The sequence below is a fragment of the Falco cherrug genome, chromosome 13 (assembly GCF_023634085.1).
Source record: "Falco cherrug isolate bFalChe1 chromosome 13, bFalChe1.pri, whole genome shotgun sequence".
NCBI lineage: Eukaryota > Metazoa > Chordata > Aves > Falconiformes > Falconidae > Falco > Falco cherrug.
In genome coordinates this window covers 15403519-15428134 of record NC_073709.1, presented here as the reverse complement: position 1 = coordinate 15428134, position 24616 = coordinate 15403519, and the positions used below count along the sequence as shown (strand labels likewise).

Genomic DNA, 24616 nt, shown 5'->3' with positions numbered 1-24616 from the left:
TGTGTTGTGTCCTCAGAGGGGGTTACATTTTGCTGTGGGGTAGATGTGTCTTCCAGACAAGAGGCAGTGGAAAATGTTGCTTTGCTGTCAGAGATGCTGTGGGTGCCCGCGTCTGGTAACACAGTATGGGTTTCTTTAGGCTATACCTGGTGTACTGAAGCTATTAAGAAAACACTGAGACCATTTCTGCTCTCAAGCAGCCAAGGTGAACATAGCAAGTGCCCATGTCCCAGCTACCTTTTGCCAGTCATCGTCTGCTGGTGTTGCACGTGTTTAAGTGCAGAAGTGGATAATGTGCCTGTGTCCCCCTGGGTTTGTGGAAGAAGGGGGAGGGATAGGGCACTGACACCGTGCAGCAGAATGCAGATCTGGCAGGCCTGCCACGACCCGCCAGAGAGACTGATGTGCTGCGGAGAAGTGGGAGAGGAGAGTGTGTGTTTTGTATTTCTCTGCCCATGTTTAACTGGTGAGATCTCTACTCTGTTAGGACCCAAAGTACTTGTTTTGAAAAAAAGCTTTCATCTACCCTTTATTTGGAGAGGAGGGTGAAGGAACAGCTATTTTTTATAGCCAAGCACTTGTTTAGTGTTTAAAAGAAGAAATTATAAATGCGTGATAACCTGTAGAGCTGACAATCAAAAGTGCCGCGTTAGAGAGCTAGGAAAGAACTTGAGAAGTGGAGCTGGGAAGGGGGGATCCCGGGCATCGGCTTTCTAAGTCAGAGAAGGGCAGTTGCCCGCAGGTCCGCTGGCGCCGGGTGCGTGGGGGGCAGATTCTCATGCCCGGTGTCGGCTGTTCCCTGGGGCGAAGGCTTCGACTCCTCGCTCGTGTCGCCGGGGGCTGCACCTGCTCTCCCTGCCGCACAAGGGAAAGGAGAACGAAACTGCCCGGCCTGCCTGCGGCTGCGCTCCGCCGGCGGCTGGGCGGCACATCTGGACCGGCACATCTGTGCGGCAGGGCCGTGCCGCTCCGCCGCTGCCCGGCAGAGGGAGGCGTCGCACCGGCCCGGCGGCGGGAGGGGGTTCCCGGGGTCGCCCCTTCCCGGGGAGGGGGGTGCCGGGGCCGGCCGGGGGCAGACCCCACGGAAGCCGCCCCGACGCCTGGGGGGCGCCCGGCTCGGCGGCCCCGGCTGGGCGCAGGGAGCGCCCGGAGCCAGCGCGCCCGGTCCCCGCCGCTGCCGGCCGGGCGAGCTGGGGTCAGTGCCCGGGGGCTGCTGGGGGGCCGGGCTGCGCTGCTGCCGCCGCCGCCCGGCTCGGGTGCCGGCTGCTTGCGGGCTGCTTTGCATCGCCTTCGGGTCTGTTTGAGGGTCTGGAGCTCTGTCACGTTGTACCCATGCACTTCGTGATCCTTTTTTTTCCTTTGCTTGTTTTCCTCTCTCTCCTTTGTAATACTCTGGTGGAGCGGGACAGCACTGTCCTTTCCTTCCAGGAGCATCTCATCCACTTCCCATAAAAGATCATACAGCAGAGCCCAGGCCTCTTAAATCCCTAATTAGCTTTTCAGCCATAGTCTCCCTTTCTTTTCATTTCATTTTCCTGTGTAGCTGTGTTTGGGGGATTTTTGTTTGTTTGGCGTTTTGGTTGGTTGGTTTTGGCTCTCAAAAAGGTGGGAGTAAAGGAGTTACAGGAATCAGAACAGATACAAAGGAAAAGGGATCCTCACAGACGGGCTGCCTCTGGAAGGAGGTGAGAAGAAGCCAGCCAGGCGGTGGCTGGCCGTCGGGGTGCCTGACGTGTTCAGGTGGGGCATTAGTGCTGCGATGTACCGCCTTGGCTCGGTGGGGCAGCAGGGCTGGGTTACCAAACCCGGCAGAGCTGTTTGATTGCTGCTGGGGCTTTCGCTCCTGGAAACATGACTTACACGCCCTGAGTGCAGCGTCGCCTTCTGAGCATCGTGGGGGCCTACAGGGAGCTTTTGCACTCGTGCATTGGCCACACTGTATCCCAGGTCAGCGTCTGACTACTGATAACCTTTAGTTTTAATGCCTAAATACTCTGGTCCATGGCTGGTGAAGGGAGATGCCTGAAGTTAACCAGGGAACTAGAGAGAGACAGCTGAATATAGAAGGTGAAGATTAGTTCTTTGAATTTTCTGCTTGTTCTTCTAGACTAGGCAATACGGTTGCTCCAGTGTGTGCTTGTATGACTGTATTCCCAAAGTCTACGGAGAGCTTTATGGTCTAGTAATGTTTAAACTCCTTGGACAAGGGTGTTCCCTTTGTATGCTTCTGTAAAGCACTCTGTGTTCTTAGTATGGTGCTAGTTATGAACAGCAGTGTAGACACAATCATATTTAAGTGGTTGCAAATGAGACAGGACAGCCTGATGGGGACTGCCGTGCTGCTGGAGTGGCCTGGTGATTTGGAGTCCCCAGCACTGCTCTGTGAGCAGATCAGGGCTCTGGGCTGGGCTGCAGACCTCCAGGGAGAGGGTGCAGCAAGGTGTTGAGCACGGACCTCAAGCAACTTTTATCGAACTGGCCAGCCTCTTGCTTTCTTGTTGCTCCTTTCACTTGTGCTGCAAATCACTTGTGGATGTGGTGTTGGCTGTTTTCCTTTTGCTTTAGCTTTCATAGGGGAGATATCCCTGATGCAACTAAAAATCCATCTGGCTGTGATATGCTGGCTTGTGGTTTCTCTCTGCTGTGAGCTGTAGTGTAGGACAAATACCGTGCAGATACTTTTGCTGGGTTCGTGTAAATGGAAATGATGGCAGGGTGAGGATAGCAATTGACAAAGGTGCAGGAAGAATGGCAGTTTCTAAAGACAAATTAGCAAATATTGCCTAAAGAAGAACTGACATAACATTGAAAGCTAAAGTCAAGCTGTGAGAAAGGCTTTAGGATGTCTGCAGGTGGACATTTAATACAAGAGTAGCTGCTTGCTGTCGCTGCTCCTGTTTCGGAAGGAAATGGTCCTTCACTAATTGGCATAAATTGTTTTAAAATAAATGTAGATGGGAATCTTGTGCATCTCTTCTGTGCCTTTGTGATGAAATAAAAAGGAAAAACAAAGATGTGATTCAGACAGATGTTTGAGAAATGTGGCAAAATGGCTTTTTGCTTACAAATGTCATTTCACCTTCTGGTGCTTGTTGCATGTCTTGCATGGTGGAAAAATGCATTTGTAGAATTGGAGTGAAGAATGACTGTCTCTCACTAAGTTTAATAAATGGATTGTTCTGGCTCAGAGCATCCCTTGAAATAGCAGAAATGTGAGAAGTTGATGCTCATAAAACTAACGTGAGCAGCAAGAGCCAGCTGAGGATAGGAGGTTGAACTCACCTGCCAGGCAAGTGAATCTGGCCTGGGGTGTTAAGAAAACTGATCTAGGGCATTTCCACTGTAGTTTTAGACCCTGAAAATCCCTCTCAGAGTGCACAAGTAGGATTTCTTGTGGGTTTATATGTTTCCAATCACTGTAATAGCTATGAACTTCCACTTCTACAATGCCTCTGTTCCCTACAGTTGCTCCACTCTGCGTGTGGGGAAATGAGATGGAGATTAAGTGATTTGCCTGTGGCAGAATGGAGAATCAAGCATCAGTGAAGTTTTAACCATCCTTTTCTCTCTGGTAATGTGCAGCTGGTATTAAGTGCAGTCCCTATGGCTGATAGATCCAAGGTGGATACCTCATTGATAAGAAGGAATAAGCTGTTGAAAACAGGCTCTGAATGAGTTATCTCAGGATCAAGCTATTTTTTTAATAAGAAAACAAAAACATGTTTTGTCTTTCACTACTAATTTAGCTCATTTGTTCACAGGTTAGGATTTCTTTGAGGGCACCTTTTGGAGGTCTTCCAGAAGTTGAGCCTTACTGTACAACACTGGGGGAGAAGGAGAAATCTTTCACTCATGGTACATACATGGTTTTTTCTATGTGAATCTGCAGGTGGCTTGAAAAACTGCTCTGAGGGAAGTGCAGGACTGGATTAGTTCTCAAATCTGTTGACTCAGTCTGCAGCAATTCAAAATATTTTGCACTTGATCAGAGAAGCAGTATTTCTTACTATGAAAAGCTGTTGTCATCAATGGAGGAGATTAAATGACCGTTCCTGGTACCTGAGGGAAGGACAAAAAGTCTGCATTTGCCTTGAAGGAGCAGAGGCTGGGGATGGGGGGGAAAAAGCAAAGGACCATATCATAGGTACACAATGAGGGACAGTGTCTGGGACAGAGGAGAAGTTATAAGAATGAGGAAATGAGGGTAGAGTTATGGCTCTAAAAGAAGGCTGGATGCCAGAGCATAGCTTTTGAATAAGCAAAAGAAAAGTCTGAATATTCCAACACATTTTGTTATTTTAAGTATGTGCTAAGCCATATTCCTGTTTTTTCTTACAAGTATGAAGATAGGAAGAAGAACACTTGTTTGTTTTCCGCGAATGCTAACAAAGGCCACAAGGAATTAATGTCAGTAATTTTGTTTGTTTGTTTGTTTGGGTTTTTTTTTTTAGATATTTTTCTTTCATATTTAGAGCAATTAAAATTCCCAAGTATGTGTTTGAGAAGGGGATTATCTTCATCAGTCATCAAATAATGGCTGAATAAAAAGACCACCTCTCTGGAAATTGGGACTCGGAAGTGGGCAGTGGTGTTAGCTGCAAGTTGGGATTTTAAGGTGTAGTGAAAGACCGTGCTTTGTTATTCACTGTACCTCTAGAAATGAGGAATACTTGGAAACGGAATAAGAATACAGGAGCTTTCCAATGCTATGAGACAGTGGGATTAGCAGAATGTTTCTGCAAACAAATTGACCTAAGGTGCACACACGCTATGCCTGTGCAGAAGCAGCACTATAACTTGTGGGTGCAGTCTAAGCTAGCTTTAAATTAGCTGTTTGTGTTACTGATCACAGTACGGCTGTAACAGCACGGAGCTCAGCCTGGCCCGTGCTCCAGCCATTAATGCACCACCCTGAGTGGGCTTTGCAGTGTGTGCTGAGCCTCCTGCACTGGGGTCGCCTGGCAGCCACATAATTGTGTGCAATGCCTTGACAAATAAGTTGTGGGGTGCCTACACCAGGTTTTGTGCTTGCTTTTGGATTGCAGCACAAACAAATATAGTCACCTGCTGGCTGTGCAGCTGGGTAGCGATCCTATAAATCCAACTGGCTGGCTTATTGTGGGGTGCAGTGTGAAGCTCGAGGGCTGCAGTGGCTTAGCTACTGCAATCCACTAGCTGCTAACTCTAGCGAGACAAATGCCAGGGTTGTTCTTACTCCGTGGTACCTTTCAAGCAAGCATAGCTTGCAATGCTGGAATGCAAGCTGGCTTAATGCAGCTTGCTGTTGTGAAAGAGAGCCTCTAGACAACAGGTCTAGAATTAATATTTAATTCTGAATTTTGTAAAGCTGTTCCTGAATAACTCCTTGCATAGACAAGCCCTTTATTTAGCTGTGATTAAGTTTCTAAATTGTTTTTCAAAATGGGATAGTCGAGCTCCTGAACCATGTAGCTGCATCTAAAGACGTTACCCATAGAAACTAAGCTCCAGCTTTAGTTAAAATAGCACAATAATAGTTTGTTTTCTGGCTGGTCAAATGATAAGCAGCTCAGGACTTTCATCCTTATTCCGGCAGAAAAATGCAATCGACAGTAGAGAATGACTGTTTACTATGATGTGCATGATTAATACCATAAATCTTTCATGTTGGGATGTTGGGTGAAAGGCACGAATATCACCACAGCAAATTGAAAGGAGCAGTTTGTTACATATTCGTGGTTGGTAATCAGGCTTGAAACTCCATGTAGAAGGAGAAATTAGCCAAAGTGAATGGTAGTTATCAAAACTAGAAACCACTCTGGCACTTGCTACGCCTTGGCAAAGATGCCATGCTGATTTTTGCAGATCACGATGAGCATATGTACCTACTTGTGGCTGATGGTTATTCCAAGTGGCCAGCAGTAGTGTGTGCGCTACTTGACAAACAGTTCTGCTTCTCAGATTATTATGGAGACATTTCAAAGTATGTTTGCAGCATATGGCTTGCTTAAGGAGATGGTTTTCGATAAGAGACATTCAGTAAAGCACAGTAGATCAGCTGCTTATCACTCAGCTTCAGATGGGTCAGCAGGGCATTTTGTACAGACACATAAAAGAGCAGTAAAGAAAGATGAGGAGCGAGCCCTGCATCACGGCATCGCAAACTTTCTTTCCTTGCGTAGAACAGCACGCAGGAAAGCTCCAGCAGAACTAATTCTTAATAAACGGATTTTAACTGAAGAATTGTGTTTGATTGTCTCAAAGCAAGCCTAGAGGAAGTAGTAAGTGAGGAGGGTGGGGGAAGGAAGCCACCGTATGAGCTTTTTCCTTGTTAGGCCTAAATAAAAGCTTCACAGGAGGAGGAAGCAGAGGAAGGTGCTAAAAAGTACTAGGATGTGTGATATGCTTGGTGAGGTAGACAGGGAAATGAGAAAGAAATGTGTCTCGCTGTTGCTAGATCTAAAAAAACCCGAAAACGAGAGAGAGAGAAAAGAAATGGATGCTGTTGATGGTGTGTAAATTCTAGGAGTGAGAATATTTCTCTCTTTCATTGGCCTCAGGATAATACCCATGACATTGTTGCTGTTGAAAATGAGGGATTGGAAGAGCAAGTGAGAACCGCAGTCCCCGCCAGGCGGAAGCCCTGCCTGAGCAGGATTGCACATTTCCCAGAGGGTGATAGCTGCAATTCCAGGGTCGTGTAAAAGGGGACTTGCCTTAGCACCCCCGTAGCAAGAAACAGGAGGGTTTAATGTAGCTTTTGCATATGTACTCCTGTACGCCTCTTTTTTTTTTTTTTTTTTTTTTTGAGGTCCTGGATGCTCTGTGACCATTCTTGTTGGCTGTGGGGAAACAGCTGTAGGTAACACCATGACTGGAGCCCAGATCCCAGGGTGGTGTAACATGGGTGATAACTTTAATTAAGGGGTTCATTTGCTGAACTAACTCTTCTGATTTTTCCTGTATTTTATTTCTCCCTTTTTGTCTGATGCAGTTAGCCATTGTAATTAGTTTTCAAGGCATTATTTGGCTGATTGGATTTTTGTTGATATAAGGTCTTATTTCTTGCATGTGCTTTGTCACACCTGCTTGCCTTGCTGACATAGATGACTTTTTACCCATTAGCCCAGAGGGGAGTGATGCAGCTATGGGGATGTGAGCAGGCAGCCTTTGTGCCCGTGATCCATCAGCAAAAGCTGCTGGCGAGGCTCCTACTCCAGCCTCTGCTACAGTCTGGCCAGCAGGAATGATTGTGTTTCTTCAGGTCCTCTGGGAAGACAGAAGTTAGAAGCAAGGTGGGGAGAAATCTTAGAGGATGCGCTTTCCTGACTACAATTTTTGGCTCTGCTCTGCAACTCACGTAGATAGCATTTTAATTCTAAGGCAAGGGAGTTAAATCCAGATGAGCTGTTGCTCTGGTATAAATGCTGGCCTGAAATGCTGCACATAATGGTTTGGATCCTGTTGCTGCCAGTCTTCCTTTATGACTTTTTTTAAAGACGTCGGTGTAAGCCAAGTAAGTAGGTTTAAAAAAAAAAAAAAAACCTTAAAACAAACTGCAGAAAAAGGCAGCTCTGTTAGTTTCTCCTGGCCTTTCGCTCGTGCGAGTGGAAGGTGGTGCCGTTTGTCTGCCTCGGACGTTTTGAAGATGAAGCTGGTGATTTCAGTGAGGTGTTTCCATCTGGATGTGAAGGGGGAGGGCACAGGCAACCTCAGTTTTTGTGTGGTGTCCTGTCATAGCAGTTTACAGGTTTTCATGGACATCTAATTTTATTTTATCCCCCCCCTTAAATTTTGACTTGAGCCGTTTTTAAGCTTGTGGCAGTTTCCATGAGCATCTTTCCATTGACGGCTGGTTGCTGTGGTCACTGAGCTGCTGCCGTTCGCTCGGGCAGCCCCTGCGCTGCCTTCAGCGAGCTGCTGTTGGAGAACCCGAGCAGATCCTTGGGTGTGAACCCCCCTCGTGAAGCGTGCTCGTTTGGTACCCCACCGGAGTGCCGGGGCTGGAGGCTCGGGCTGGCAGAGGCACCGAGCTCTGTGGTGACTGGGTTTGGGATCTGCTCTCTGAGATGGTGGTTTCTGTAGGAGGATTCCTTGTTTCTCTGGGCTTGAAAAGCACCTGGGCGCTTTGGTTTCAAAACTTACTAAACTGGAGGACTGGCATTATGCTTGTGATTATTCCAGAGTGAGATAATTTTTATTAAACTTGAACTACAGCTTAACTCTCAGCAAGTCATGCCTCCACTTTCGTTGGTCAGTCTGGAATAATAAGAAAACCAACCTTTCCTACCCCAAAAGTTTTTGGCTGTTTTCTCTGGTATGTCTTGGTATGTGATACTATTGAATGTCCTTTCCCAGAGACTGCAGGCTTTCACTCATGCGACTTGCTGTCTTGAAGGAATTGGAGGCAGCTGGCAAGAGTCCTTTGGGTTTCTCCCCCCCCACCCCCTTTAGGTTTCTTCCCTTCCCCCCCATCCCCTTTGGGTTTCTTCCTGCCTCCCCCTCATCCTTTGGGTTCCCCCCCCCCCCCTCCTTTGGGTTTCTCCCCCCCCCCCCCCCCCCCCCGCCTTCCCCCATCCTTTGGGTTTCTACACCACCCCCCCCCTCCCTTTGCTTTCCTGCAGGATTGTTGTGTTGGGATAAGAGGAATTTTCCTTTCTGTTGCTTAATTGCAGGACACTAGTTGAAATATTTTCTCCTTGCCTTTGTCACCTAAGTTTGTTCCTTGCATTTTCCCATGGCCTTAAAAAGTACAGTTGGATGGAAGGGACATAAATAGAGCTAGTATTCAGGATCTCACTTGGCTTTAGAGATAAGAGCCTGGTGGTGGGGAGTCTTTGTTCTATTGTCCCCGCCATCTTCCCTTCTTTGTCCCCACCATCTTCCCCTTTGCCTTCTCTCTTTCCTCGGTTCCTGTTTTTTTCACCTTCAGAATCCTTCCTTAATTCTCTTTGCTTAAAATAATATTTGTTTGAACAATAAAAGCTGTATTAAAGGGACACATTATCACTTAGTTTAAATACACATACTGGCTCTGCAAGAGAGGGCTTTGCAAAGGAAGTCTAACTGTATGCTTTTGCCATAAAATGGGTATGTCAACAAATCCTGCAAGAGGTCTGCAGCTGAAGAAAGCCCTTTTCCCCTGCTTCGCTGCATGCAAATATCCAAATACAATGACGATTCCTACTGCCGGAGCAGCAGCAAGGGAAAACCAAGTGGCATTGAAATGATGCCAGCAATACCTTTGTACTGAGTTATAGCACTGAAGACGAACAGCAGGTGGAAGCTTGGTTTGATCTTTTCCTGTGAATAAGATTAACTAGCTGGAATGGTGCTGGTGAGGGGTATTTTCCTGATCCCTTCCACAAAGCTTTTGAAACACTCCTGGAGAAGCACAGGCTATCCTCAGCACCTGCTGAAGGAATGGTGATCGGAGAGCTCGGTGCAGCGGAGTGCTCTGCCTGTGTCCCTTTCCCTTACTGGGGCATCTGTCTGCCTCGTGGTGTTTGTGTGTGTGGCCTGACCCGCCGTGCTTGTGGCTGGTCTCCGTTTGGGAGGGCTCGTATTTGCAGCTTGAGTCTCCTGGGTTTTGCCTGAATGGTTGACTTCTAGTGAGTTAGATACAGGCCGGTGGCATGTGGCAGCTGAGCATGGGGGGAGAAGCTTCCCTTGCAACCAAGGGATGTTCCCTCAGGTGGTGCTTGCAGGACAGCTTTCTGTCCTTTGCTGCCTCCTGGGTTTATGGCTAGTTTGTGGTGGCTCTCTGTGTGGGAGGTACAAGGGTCTGAGCAGTGCCACAGGTCCTCACCCTGCCTTTGCTGCTTTGGTCATTATTTTTGAAAGACCTTGTATTCTGTGGAGGATCTGTGGGTGGATACAGGCCTCCCAAGTTTCTGTGAATCTAGGCTCTTTCTGTCAAATGTAGCCAGATTGTAGTTGTTGCTGTTGGAGAAATATCTGAGAAGTATCTAGGCATAATGCTTTCAGATTGCCCTGCTAACCAGAGCAGATGGACTTTTCCTCTGTGTCTGTGCCTCTTCTTTCCTTCCTGTTAGTATTTTTGTAATTGTTCATACACGTTCTACATTAAGTATATCATCTCACTGGGGTGAGAACCTAGCCTGGTGGTCATCGGGGAGTGGGGGTTTGGCTTCAAGGGTCAGCTCCTGTGTCTCCTGGGGACTGTGTGTAAGAGCCAACGGGAACAGAGGCAGGGCTGCAGTCTTCCAGGGCTGCTTCTGTAGCCACACGAACGATCTCTGCTCTTGGGTTTACTCTGCTGGTGTGATCAGTCATCACTGCTTCCATTTTAGAGCAAGAGTGAGAGAATAAACTTACTTTCAGCTGTTTTGTTTTTCCTGTCAAGTAGCTTTTCCGATTCCCAGTGCTCCCTCACTTTGCTTTACTTCCCAGAGACATCTGCCAGCTTCACCCTCTTCTTTGGCCAACTAGGCGTACAGACTTACACACATAAATTCAGTCCATGATATTCCTAACACAGGCATTATTATTGCTGTCGCTGCCTCTCTTTTTTTTTTTTTAAATGTAGTGCCTCTTTCTTGGGAAGATACGTTCCTAGATTATGTGTCCATCTTCTCATCACTCTCCAGGAAGAAGAGCAGGCTCTAGATCTGTCGGTGCCAGAGTGCTTCTGGAGTTGGTGTGTGTCCTGGAGCACTGCCCTTCCTGGTCGGGGGCAGCTGGGCCAGGGCATCTGTCAGCCCAGTGCTGACACTGAAATGAAGCCAAAACTCAGCTTTGCTGTGTCCCAGGACAGAATGACCTCCAGGCACTAAACTTCCCCAGGCAGAGAGAAGCAGCTCCTTGTGATACCTGTGTGCTCATAATGTGCATTGCTGCTGGGTCACTGTTCTGTTGTTTCTTGGGTGAGTAGTAAAACTGCAGTTCTTCTGCAGCACCTGGGGATGGTTAGGTTGAATAGAGGTAAGTGCAGTCCTTTTTACTGAAGAAAAGAATCGCAGGAAGCCCTCATCTACTTAAGTTGTACAGAGACCTTTCTTTTTTCCCCTCCAGTCTCTCAGGAGTGTGACTTTCCCTTTCACAGCTGGTCTGTTCATCCTCATCAGTACTCGGTGGCTCTCCCCCAGGACCGTGCATGCCCACAGACTGCACCGGTGAGGTGCCTTAGGTGAGCAGTTCGGTTGTAGGCACTATTGCAAAGGCATCATCTATCCATTTGGGGAAAACTGCTTCTGTCTTTGTGATAATCTGCTAGATTCCTCTGGAATCCCTGCCTGGGGAAAGCTGTGACATTTTGCATTGTTTTTGGAGCTCTGTGGCCACCTTCCCAGAAGTTCTTTCTGGGTTTTATGATCCTCAAGGGAGGAAACAGTACAGTAACTTCATAATCATGAAAATCAACACTGTATATGGAGAGGAGAGGGAAATCTATGGTTGTTTTTAAAGGAAAAAAAGAAACCCTACAGTTCTGTTTCCTTGGGACTGAACTTGCATCTAATCTGTGTCGTCTTTCCATTCCTCTTAGCTTTTTTTCTGGGAGACAGCAAGGCCCAGAGATTGAAACCTGCACCACAGTAATTGTAATTGAGGATTCAGTCTGAATCTTGGTGAAAGGTCTGACAGAAATTCCTGCTGCCTGGACTGCAGCTTGGTTTAGAGGCCACAAACCATCAAAACCCTTGTTCTTCTCTGTCAACACCTGCAACAGTGGAACAAATCGTAAAAAACAAGCCAAACAAACAAACAAAAAAGAAATATAAGCAGAAGAAAAATACTTTATTAATAACTGTAATGTCCTTGACACTTCTCATCGATGGTTTTGGTATTTTACCTTGCTTCCACATCTCCAAGTTGAAGTCTGTTAGCTAAAGTGTGTGTGTGTGTGTGTGTGTTTAAGGTGGTATGGGCTCTTCTCCCCACTGAAGATGGCAAGGGAACAGAGCAAGCAAGTTAAGTGAAGACATTTTTGCATTTTGATCATAAATATTCTGGTCATTTTTGGCAAACCTGTCAAAAGACATTTTATGCCATTTTGCAAGACGTTGTTATTGGAGGAAAAAGTTAGTGTAATGCCAATCTAGTATTTTCTTACTTTGATTACTTCATGGAATAACTGAGGTTGGACAGACTGCTGGAAGTCACCTGGTCCAGACTTTTGCTCAAAGCAGGGTTAGTTTGATATTAGAGCCCACTGTGAAGTTAAGACAGGGTGTCAAGGTCCTCACCCAGTTGAGTTCTGAGCACCTCCAAGGATGGGGAGTCCATAAACTCTCTGGGCCCCTCTACTGGTGTGTGACCACCTTCATGGTGAAATAGTTTTTGTCTTTATGGCCACTGGGAATTTCCTGTGTTGCATCTGGTGCCTTTTGCCCTTCCTCCTTTCACTGCGCACCTCCCAACTAAGCAATAGCAGTAAGATCTCCCTTGCCTTTTTTTAAGGCTTGGGGCGGGGGGAAACAAACCAAGCAACCCAACAAACAAACCCACCCAAACTTTTCTCAGCTTTTCCTCATATGCCACATGCTCCACCTGCCTGATCACTTTGGTGGTCCCTTACTGGACTTGACCCAGTATATGAGTGATGCTTTGTGGGAAAATGTCTTTCCTGGTTTCTTCCAATGAGATGGTCCTTGCTACATGGTGTTTTCATGGCAAGGATTGCTTTATGGTCTATCCTTCTTTTTGAAGTTCTATGATTAACATGCTGTAATTAGCACACTCCTGGCATAGTCTGCCACAGACAAGCAGGCAAATTGAAGATGTGCTGGTAGACGTTTGTACATTTTCCATTATGTGCAGCATAATCTCTGGTAGTAGTTACACTTGGAGAAGAACACTAAGTATAACTTAAATATTAAACAAACACAGGGTTAGAGATGGTGGAAAAGGGTAATAAACCCATTAACCACATACCACAGAGTAAAATATCTCTGTGTGTATGTATATATGTACACACATGTGTGTGTATGTGTGTGCAAATGTGATATATTTATTACACATACAGATGCATTTTGCAGGGTCTCTCTTGGGATACCCGTTGAGTTTGCCGGATTAAAAAGCAGGGAGTGTCCAGCAGATGCCCTGCACTGTGCACCATGTCAGGAGACGGTCCGGTCCCTGGTGTGTAGCGGTAAACGACCGGGTAGGAAGAAAGATATACAGTCCCTCAGGGAAGTTTTGTAAAGGGGATGTCAGGTCCTGCTCAGACTGTTTAGTTCGAAGCCACTTGTGGTGTGCTAATGTAGCAGGGGGACCTCGTCTCACGTCGAATGCTCTGGGGTTTCTTTACACTTTGAGTTCTCCATAGGTGCCCGGTTGGTGGCTTTGCTTCACAGCGTGATGTGCCGGAGCAGGAAGCTGAAGATTGAGTCGTGCTTTCTCTCTTCATTTGACACAATTGTAGGTGGCATGGAGAGTGGGATGCTGGGGTAGGAAGTAGAAGGAATTATTTCACTCCCACTGAATTTTATCTGGGCAACATGCCCTGTCTGAACAGTTGGTTTGGTAGCTTTTTTTTTTTTTTTTTAATGTATTTAGTATCTGTGTTCTTTTCCTCTCTCTCCCCCTCTTGTAGGGCCATTTCCAGATTAAAATGAAATAGGCTCTAAACTAGCAAGAAGGGATTGGGAAGCTGGGAAGGTCCATGTGTTCAGCTGTCAGAAACACAGCACTGAATCCCTGTGAAAGGCATTAACTGCTTGTTCCCTTGCTGGTGAAGTCTTTCAAAGAATGGGGATGACTTCGCACGTCTGTCTTGCCCTCTGTACATCTGAAATCTAGCCCAGGTGTGGTTACACATCTCCATTGCTACTAATATCAAATGAAAGGACTGAGATGTTTTATAAATCGTTATTATTTTTTTAATTCCCAATGTTGAAACCTTGCTGTTGACCCTCTTGTGTTTTCTGAGAGGGAGTGTGCAGCCAGTCCCTGCTTCTGCTTTGCAGATTTTTTTGGTATTGTTTGCATATGGCTTTTTTGAGGAGGGTGTGCAAATCCTGCTGTTGCTCCCAAACCATCTCCTTTAAGGGAGTGGCTGTGCTGCAGTTTCACTAGGAAATATTAATGCATGTAAACATTTTTCAAAAGGCATTACATCTTCCTGCACATGCTTTATTATATTCCCACAAATCTGACTAGATTTGATAGATAGGTAACCAGGGAGCAAGGACGGGGGTAGTGTGCTAGAGAGGGAAGGAGGAAAAAGGGAACGAAATAAACACAAACCTGCTGTAATTCAAAACAAGGCAAAATCAGATTGTGTGCTTTGGCTAATTTTCTTATTCAAGTATTGATCCAGTGGCTGCTCCAGAGTCTATTAGCAGTCAGCCAGTGAAAATATTTCCCATCGGGGGCTCTGACCTGAGACGGGGGTGAATCTATAGCAATTTGTTCAAACAGAAGAAAGCTTTTTCCTCTGATTTGTATTCCAATTTGTGCAGTGTACAAGGGGGGCCCTGTGGTGGGGGTTTGCAGGGTGGTGCTTCTCAAGTGGGAATCGAGGTAACTGGCAGAAAAATATGCCTGATTAAACCCTGAGCTGGGCACCCTCCATCTGTTTCTTTGGGCTACCTGGGCACGGCAGCAGGCTTGCCTGCCAAGGGCAGTGGGGCAGCCCTCTGCATCCCCTTGGCAGGGAGGGTGCACAGACCTGCCATGTCAAAGCTGCCCCAGGGAGGAGGAAGCTGCCCTTCCTGCAGCCTTTTAAAGAGATGGAGAGAGAGGGCAGAAGTGATCTCTGCCTCCTGTCTGCATCTTCCCTCCATGTGCTGCCAGTGCTGGCTGAGGAACAGGTTTCATTGGAGGATGGGTGGATGGTGCTTTCCACTGGTGGGTTTCAGCCTGGGCCAGCTGGGCTCACAACTGGTTTGACTCCAGTTTGCTCTAGCTGGAGAGGGCAAGTGTGGGTGCTGCTTCTCAAGTTAGGAACCTGCTACAGGAGTTGCTGGATCCTGACGCTTTCTTGAGGTCTGCCAGAGGTTGCCTGACAACAATAAGCTCCAGGCCCCAGCTTCCACCCAAAGCTGTGCTGAGGGTGCCATAAGGATGTGGAGCTCCTCTTCTCGTTCCTCCCAGCTGGCTGCCTCTTACATTATTGCTTTGGAAGTAATCCAGATGAGGAAATGGTCTCAGCATCCCTTAAATCCAGTTAATTCCTGCAGCTATCAAGAGCCACCAGAAATCTCAGCTGACAAGGTTAGCAAGGCTCGTGGTTTCCAGCATCTTTGGGTCACCATCAGGCCTGATGCCAACTGCTTCCTGCTGGTCCCTGTGCCAGCCTTGAGACCTCCAGGTCTGGGGTCTTGTCTGTCTCGGTAATGAGGCAGTTGTAAAGTTGTGGTTGGAGGTGGGGAGGTGATTTAGAAAGCCCTTGTTTATGCATAGGAGCATGAACTCTGCCTCTGAGAAAGCCAGGAAAGTTGGTGTTGTGTCTTGAAATACATCATCTTGAAATGTGAGAACTGGAGAAGACCTCTAAACTTAGCTGACCAGGCTCCTGATCCTTAAGTTTATATTGGGCTTCTACATTAACCAGTGACGCCATGCTGCCCGTTTCTATTACTTGCCCAAATAACCTTCCTACATATAAAACCAAAGGATAAGGGGTGGGGGGTGTGTGTGTGAGGGGAAGCTAATAGGATGGGTACATACTCCTTACATTTTTTTTTTTAGCTTTTAAAAATCTCTGAAATCCTCCTTAGCCTTTTTTATACTTGCTTTAATTTAGTGATGGTCACAGAAACACTGGGAGGGAGGGAGGGAGGGAGGACATAGGAAGGCAGAAATAAGTACTTTAAATCTTAAATTTGTGCAATTTTGAAACCACAAGTTTATTGTTGACCTGGCCATTACTTTCAAGGAACCAGCCTGGGTGCCAGGGAGAGCAGTAACTCCAGCTTTGAGAAAGAGTGGGAAGGTTTATGAGATTTTTAAAGCAGTGAAGCAGAGGTCCCTGCAGCTGATAGCATGAGGGTAGCATGCATGGGGAAAAGGACAGCAGCGTTTTGTAATATTTAGGAGAGTATTTAACAGTCTTGGGGCTGTGGAGTGTACTGTTGCTGCTTTCATAGTAGAGGGCTGGTAGGGTGCTGGAGGGAGGGCTGGCGGAGGGCACGCTCCTCTGCCCAGCTGGCCAGGGTGCTGGCTGCTGCAGGAGGGCTGCCAGACACATTCCCAAGGGAAGAAGATCCCCATTTCTCCAGCTTATACTCCAGCTTGTAGCATGGCTCTCTGAAGAACAGGCAGGGCGAGTGCTGTGCCGTGCCAGGCTTCCTGAGCAACATGGGCTGGAGGGGGACAATTAAAATCCAAGATGCCACTTGCTTGACATGCATCAGTGATTGGCTCCCATCAGGTGCAGGATTTTAAGCCTTTCATGCCAGTTAATTGGTCCAATCCCTGCCCTAAGTGTGACCAGTTCCCAGGGCTTTAGCTGAAAGAAGAATGACTCATGAAACAGAGTTGTCAAGCTGCAGGTCCTTGGCGTTGCTTTGGATGTGTTGCCCTTTCATTCCACTATCTCCCTCCTCCTGCGCTGTGGCACAAGCTGTAGGAGGGAACTGAACTGCTTCTGGTCTGTGTTACATTTTGCCTGTCCTTTGCAGTGTTGGTGCCTGCAGCAAAGAAAGCAAACTGTGCTTTGCTGCTACGCCGGGGAGGTGGAGCTGGGCTGGTAACAAGGAGTTTGCTGGCTCGCATGGGGGATGCTGTACACAGCGCCCAGCAGCAGCCTGTCGGGAGGCGACTGCTGGGGTAGGACCATGCAGGAAGGCTGTTGGGGGCTGCTTTGCCTTGGTTGTAGGGAGAAAATCCTGTGAGTGACCCTCCCTTGCTGAGGGAAGGGAGGGGAGATAGGGAGGGACGCATTGTACTCAGGAGTTATCATAAGGACTGAGGCAAACTGTTCCCTCCAATTAACGTTTAAAGTTTTGTAGCATGTACTATGGGGTATGGCTTGTAAATGGCTACTGGGAAAGCATATGAGGTATCTATAGAAACCTAGCGTGTCCCTGGGATGCACAGCAGTCTGTGACAGGTCCCCAGAATAACAACCTCTTGGTGTCCCTGCTGTTGTGCAGGACTGATTCATCATGTTTCTCCTAGAAAGCATATCAGGCTCTGTCTGGTTCAGGACTGGAAAACAGCGCCTGCTTCCCTCCACCATCTCTGCAGATGTGTATTCTTGTGTTTTTTAATGTCTTGTATGGTGTATTTTTTTAAGTGGGGTAACACCACTGGCAGGGTTAGTTCCCTGAAATGCTAGAGGAAGCCCTCCTTGCAGGCTTCACTCCCATCTGCCTGTTTACGTGCTTGCCTGCCCGCATTGCCAGCAGCCTGGTGTGACTGGGGGGGGGGGGGGCACTGCTCAACTCAAAACACTCTTCCAGCTCTGAATCTGCTGCTGCACAAGCCTGTGTGCATGGGTGGGGTCCAGGGCTGCATCTCCTCCTTATCTGGGGCTGATGCCACTACACCAGAGGGATCGGGCCCCACCACTGGCCCTTGATGCTGACACTGCGTCGCGGTTTAACCCCAGCTGCCAGCTCAGCCCCATGCAACCAGTTGCTCACTTCTCCCCCTGTGGGATGGGGGAGAGAATTGGAAGAGTAAAAGTGAGAAAACTCGTGGGTTGAGATAAAGACAGTTTAATAAATAAAGCAAAAGCTGCACATGCAAACAAAGCAAAACGGGGAATTCATTCTCTGGTTCCCATCGCAGGCAGGTGCTCAGCCATCCCCAGGAAAGCAGGACTCCATCTCACTTGTAAAGGTGACTTGGGAAGACAAACACCTTAACTTCGAATGTCTCCCCTTCCTTCTTCTCCCAGCTTTATATATTGAACACGATATCATATGGTGTGGAATATCTCTTTGGCCAGTTGGGGTCAGCTGTCCAAAGCTGACCTTCAGAAGAGACATGGATCAGTTACAGAAGGGGTTGAGGGGGTGGAGGGAAGAAAAAGTTTGAGAAATGCAATCCAAGGAAAACCAAGACAATTTTCATGCTACCAGATGAAATTTGCTCCTTATACCACATCTATTCCTGTCTTAGGTACAGAGCACAGAACTGGGGTTTAGATGCTCTTTGAACAAAATACCATCCCCCCAGTGAGCAGAGACTTGCTTTTCCCTGGCAGGTTTGATGCTGCTCCCTGATGTTTCCTCTCTGAGAGTAACCTTAATTCTCTCCAAACAATTGGAGCAGGCTGTTTCTTTTTTCCTGCTGTTCACCAAAACAAACCCTCATTTTCCTGCCTCGTTTGGGCCTGGCAGCCAGCAGCATTAGGCAGGAAGGTGTTGGAGGAAGGAAAGCTGCATGTGTGTCTCCAGCTAGATGAACCTGGGATTTCTTCTTGCCATGGTGTCCTGGGAAAGCCATTTACAGACCTGGCTGGTTCTGGCAGCCTCTGGAGGCAAGTCTTTCCCCAAGCGCTCTAACGCCCATCAGAGTGCTAACAGCTTGGGATGGGGCTGCATCTTGGACTGAAAGTCCCCTCTGCTTCCCACCTTCCTCAACCCCTGAGACACCAGCTGTCCCTTACAGCTGCTAGAAAGCTGCCTTCCCTGGGTCTCTAATGCATGCCTTTTATGTGGGAACTGGTGTAACACTGCCCAGCAGCGCTAGCAGCACTATTGCCATCAGTGTGTATGCAAGGGCACGCTGAGCCCTTTGCTACTAGCTGCTGGTTTCGTTTTTTTACCCTGTCTTCCTTCAGCTGCATGAAGCAGAGCTCTGAGCATCCTATGCAGTGCTGTGGGGCAAAAGCACAGGGTACAGCAGGAGATCCCTGGTTTGGGAACAGATGGGAGCATCTCCCAGTGCTTTGGGAGCATCAGCGGGAGGTGAAAGGCGAAATGCTGTCTTACTCACTGTGCTGGTGTGACTGTCCAGTGTTGCAGCAGTCTTTCGGCTTCCCTGGTTACCTAGAGATTTTTAAAAAAACCCAAAACATGAAAAAAACCAACCACTGTGGGTTTATGTTCTGTTCTAGGTGGGTTTTTTATGATTGCAGAAGGATTTTAATGTCTGATGTGAGATCGTATTTAATGTTCCTCCTTCTCCTGCCCTACTCCAGTGTTGTTTGGTACTGCAACACACCACTGAACGGCTGCTGGGCTCTGCCCCCACGTGCATGTGTTTCTGTTGCAGGTGGACTGATTTGGGTGAGACAGACCATGGAACAGCCTACATGTGTTTAATTTTATGGCGAAGGAGGGGGCATGCAAAGAGAGAAGCAGTAAACGCTGTCATGCAAGGATCAGCCTCCACTTTGTGGAATCTGGCTCAAGCGATGAATAGGAGGCTGTCGCAGGTCATGTATTTAGTAGCCTGAAACCTGTTGTTGAAGAAGTTATGAGGGAGACCTTGTGCCTTCCCTGTTGAAGGATCCAGCCTACTGTAATGTGCATTATTGGGTTAATGGGAGGGCAGTGCTGGCAGTTGCTGTGGGGCGCTTACTGGGTTTGCTCCGATGCTGCAGCAGCAGTGTCCTGCATCTCCAGCTGCCCCTTCCCCTTTGAGTGTTTCAGACAGTGCAAAACTCTAGCCCTTGTTGGCAGGCAGCACAGTCTGCAGAGCTGTGGGAGTGTGAGACAGGGCTCCAGGAGGCTGAGGGGGCTCCATGTGTTGGGGCAGTTTGGAAGTGAAAGAGCTGCAGCTGAGGAGGGTGTGTTGGAAGCCTCCCGTGGGGACAAGGCATTTGCACTCTGCATCTCAAAGGGGATCTGCTGTTACTCTAGAAGTGCTGGCTTCTGCCTCAAGGCACTGCTTTACAGCATAAATGCCACTGCTGCGAGGAGGTGACTAGCAGACGCTATTTTAAAAAAGACAAAAAAGGCTTTCTGTTTCCCCATCTCCTACTGCCTGCTCATCACTTCTCTGCCTTGTGTTATTCCTTAGGGGCTGTATCTCTCTAGCAGCAAATTGGGTTGCTCGTGAGCGGAGTAAAACCCTCCATCTATGTAGCACCTCTTTTTCTCGGCTGTTGGGGTGTTGTGTGGCAGGAGCTGTTGCAATGAGCACGTACCGTAGGGTGGGGATGCACCAGGCAGCGCCTGCTAACTCGTGCTGGACACCTTACACAAAACAGGCCCTGAGGGCTGTGGTGTTTTCTGCACTGTGATTCCCTTTGTGGGTGGCTAGTAGACATGTCACTGGGCTACTGGACTAGAAATTGCAAGGATAAGCACCAAAGAGGCTGTTCCTCACCGTACGGTACTGAAGACTGCTACAACTATGGGAGCAAATGAGTGCAGTGGGCTCCTAGCCTGTGCTGCTGACTGCCTGAGCGTCCCGGTCACAATCCCAAACCTCTCTGTGCCTGGTTCCCTTACCTGTGTGACTGCTGACCAGCCTGCTGGGAGAGCAGGAGCATCTGTCCCTTTGCAGATGAGAGGCCTGTGTAAGGCTGCAAGGAAGGGTGATAAACCACATGCTTCCAGTCTGAACTGCTTGCCCTCCACAGAGGGGAGATGATGTGTCCGTTTCCCTCTTCTCCATCCTCCCTTTCTCCAGGCATGGTGTGGGCTCCTGCAGGGTGCCACAGCACCTACTTCTGCTGTCTGTCTGTGGAGATGAGCAGTGCGCTGTCAGCGGGGCCCACTCCCTGGATGCTGCCTCCGCTCCCCGTCCTAGTGGGCCACCATCACCATGGCCAAGAGCCAACAAAATGATGCAGCTTGTTGCCAGTGTGCTGGCTAAACAATGTAATTTCTGTGCAGTGGGAACAATGCGTCACCCAGGTCCGCAGGGTCCACTGGTATTGAGTTATTGTTAATGGAGAAGGGATGCTGAATTGAATGCAGTAACGCTCTCTGAGTGCTCCCAAGGGAGTTGGAGAGCAGAGGCTGTGTCCTGTGAGGGGAACAGGGATTGCAAGCCAAAATCTTGCTTGAACGCTCTTAATTCATCTTTAGGACTCTAGGGTAGCATTTAGATCTGGAGCAGGCATTGCCGAGGCATGGCACTGCAAGGTGAGCCCCGCTGAGCTCCCAGCCTGTTGCTCAGCAGGGCTCCAGTTTCTCCTCCCCACTGATGCTGGGGGGAAGGTAGTGCTTCTTGTGCCCTTCCAGCACAGTGGTGAGGCTTCCCGAGCTGCAGAAATAACCAAATGTTTTGGGAGAAAAGGTGTAGATGTTTGTCCTCACACCTCAGGTCTTTGTCCTGCCCTCTCCGTCAAACTCCCCGAGCTGCCAGTACCCGCTGGCCGCAGCAGAGCCTCTCGCCCTCGACTTGTGCTCAGAAGCTCAGCAAGGAAAGCACAAAAGGCAGCAAAGCTGAGGAGCCTTCCCATTTCCCAAGGGTGCTTAGATCAAGGTGCCAGGACCCACTACCAAAATACATATCTGTGACCTTTTGTTGCTCCTGTCAGGCACTTCACAGTCCTCAGTGTGACACCGACTAAGTTGCAAAGCTGCATCTCAGCAGGTGACAGCTGCTCCCGCTGTCTTTTTCACTCTTTCTGTCTGGTGACAGAGTCTCCTTAAACACATCATTGCGTTTGCACTGTGACAAGAAAAGCTTGCAGAGTAAAGTCAAACAGCTTGATGTGAAGCTTACGCTCAACTCTTAGATGGGACTTGCAGCTCTATGTACACATAATCCCCTTTGCATTTTGCCCAGGAGCAATGGAGTAGTGATAAAAATACCCCTTAGGTAGCAATTCTCATGACATTAGTCCCTAGCCTGGCTGGAAATGCCCTGATCTGCAATGTTTCTGGCCCAACGTAATTTAGCAGAAGCTCGTGATTACATTGAGCTCCAGCCACCTCTGAGCTTTGCTCAGTGAGGCAGTGTTTGTGGAATGTCAAAGACTTCATTATCTTGGGGTTTGCTGGATTTTTATCTAAAGTTATGTGGGCTGGAAATCTTGCAGGCCCAGACACCTGAGATCACAAAATCAATTCTGCCGTCTATTAAATAGGTGTAATTCCCATCGACTGCAGTGAAAGTTACAATTTTGCAGTGGAAGGTGGAATTGGATCCATACGTATTAGAGACAGAAAACCTATCACTGGCTTCCTCTGGACCTTTTTCCAAGGTCAGTGCAAGACCCTTTGCAAGTGTTTGTGACCAGTGCTTCACTCCGTGGACTGGAGGTGCCAGTGTCTCCCACCACCGTGCTTTACCATTAAGAACTGAAGTGTGATGGAGCGTGGAGAGCAAAGCCTGCTACCAATGGTTTCCTTTTTTTATACGTGGTTTTTAGGTGTTTTAGTTTGTAACGTTTTTCCTTCTGTGAAGGCCTGGGGTTTTTTTCTTTTGTTGGATTATATTAAGCACTAAAAACGTTGAAATTAATTCCTCCTGGCAGACCTTCCAATCCCCACAAGCTACCTTCAGTCCCACCTCCTCCATCTTCTACCTCAGAAGAGAAAAGCAATGTAGTCAAGGCCATGTCACTGGTACTGAACAGCAGAGATGGTTCTTGCCTTCCTGGTCCCCCTGTAATCCTTCTGGTAGAGTGCTTTTTCAAGCCCATATTGATGTAGCACTAACACTGGGTGTAACTTAACAGTACATCCCCATACTTGCATGGGCTTAAGTGCTTGTGCTGGGTTGTCTGTTTAGACTCTTCTTGCTGCAGCGAAGCACAGGGATCAAGCTCAGTGCAGCTGGATCAGCCCAAATGCTGCCCAGAATTAGCTCTGCCCTTGCTGTTTAACAGTGGGACAAGGCTGGCCGTAAGGGGTCAGTGAAACAGGCACTTGGCGGGACCAGTAGGGATGATGGGGGCCGTGGCCTTGGTGCCCACTTGTGCCTGTCCAAGCTCTCAGAGTTAGGGCTGGTGATGACTGCTGTGGGGCAAGCTCCCTCTCCGGAGGAACAGAAGTCGGTTTTGCTGTCCAGGGTCTTCTGTGTTCTCCAGCTTGTTCCTGCCATGCCTACAACAGACATAGCCAAGGCTCAGACCTCGTCAGAGTGGAGTTTTTCCTCTGTTTCTGGCTAGGCTTGAGCAGAAGGGCACCAGTCTTGCTACTTGTTCACAGGTGCTTGCGAGGTTGGAGGTGGAGAAGAGCCAGTCTGGCATTGCTGGCAGCTTTTTACGAGCGGTGTTTTAGCCATGGCATGTCCCACATATGGACTTCATGTGAGCTGCAAGCAGCTGTGTAGTCTTTCAGACCTGAGTGGGAGTCTGGATGTCCTTTAAAACAGACCAGATTTGGCTTTGCTGCTTCTCACAGCTTGTAAAATATCAGGGAAGCTTCAAAGTAACAGCATGCCGGAGCTAATGAGATTGAAGGCTTCCCTGCCTTGATAACGCATGCTTTTCTGGTCTCTTCTCACTATGACACCAGGTCTGCTACGAGCTGTACTGACATGTGCTTTGGGGATGGAGGTTTTGACCAAGCCCTTTGCCACCAAGGTCTTCTGCCAGGGCAGAAACCCAGGGGAGTGCCACTGACCTGCTGCATGGACCCAAAGCTGTGCAGCCAACAGCTGGCCATAGGAAACCTGCTGTTCTTCCATGGGTACTTTGTGAAAAGTCTTGAGGTAACAAGTATGAGATATTCTGAAAAGTGGTTGGCTGCAGTTGGTTGTTAGTCTATTTTATTGAAGATTTGCTGGAGGATTTTAAAAATGGTGAAGTTCAAGGACTGGAAATCTCCATATTCCCAAATTTGAGGTCACCTGAGTGATGTGAGACACTATAGTCTTTCTAGGATGGTGCCACAAAGCAATTGACAGCTATATTGGTGTAAATCCAGCGCATGTTTCTTTACTTCAAAGCTGCTTCTTAAAGGGTAATGTTAGTGTGAATGAGATGAAATGCATGCCTGTTCCACTCTGGAAAGGAATGGAAAACTAAGTTGCTGATTGTTTGTGATCATTAAAGACCAGAATTGCTCCCCACCCCCCGCCATGAGTTCTGGCCAAATTCCAGCTTAGGTAATTATATTCTGCTTCCCTAATTCCCTCTGAAGCTTCAAATCAGTTCAGATTGCTTTTCCCTTTCTAGCCTGAGCAATTAGATAATGTTCCTAAGCCCTGTTAACCAGCTATGTTCCACCTCAGAGAAAGCTGTGTTTTATTGCTCATGGAAGCAGCCCCCTTCCCCCACCTGTATACTTATAAAGTCTTTTTCGTATGACAAATGATAGTGTAATGTGTGGTAAAGTGACGTCTCACAGCTGGGGTGTCTGGCATCTCCACGCTGCTACGGTCAAGCTGCAGCAGGTGCTGAATTCTCCGCTCACTCTGCAGCATACAGCAGCTGCCCTGGGTGGTGGGACGGGAGTGACGCGCTCTGTGGCAGTGCTGATGGGAAAGGGCTGTTGCATGTGTTGCAGCATTGGAAGTGGCACTTGGACTACAGGCTGCAGAGGAGACAAGAGAAAGGCTGTGTCGAAGGGGAACGCAGGGGGCATGACATGGGGAGTTATGAACTGCGGTATGGGGAGGGGGAGGTGTTTGAGGCAGTTCTTAATGGCTCCACACTGCATATATGCATCCAATTTTGCGTGTTGCACTTTCTAGCAGAGCAGCTGGTGATGCTAATCCTTTGCCCTCATTGGTCGTGTATAGCAAGGATTAGGAGAGCATCCTCCAGTGAAGCACACCCGCTCCAACTGCTCCCCGGTAAAAATGAAGGTGATGAGGGGATGTTTGGCTTCATCCTTTGCACTGGGCAGAGAGAGAAGGGGTGTTACACTGC

At 48.1% G+C, this 24616-nt stretch overlaps 1 protein-coding gene across 2 annotated transcripts in view; it reads left to right on the top strand.

Annotated features, from left to right (window-relative positions):
- MDGA1 (MAM domain containing glycosylphosphatidylinositol anchor 1) overlaps window positions 1–24616 on the top strand; it is a 154924-nt gene that overhangs the window by 6115 nt on the left and 124193 nt on the right. The window lies entirely within an intron of this gene.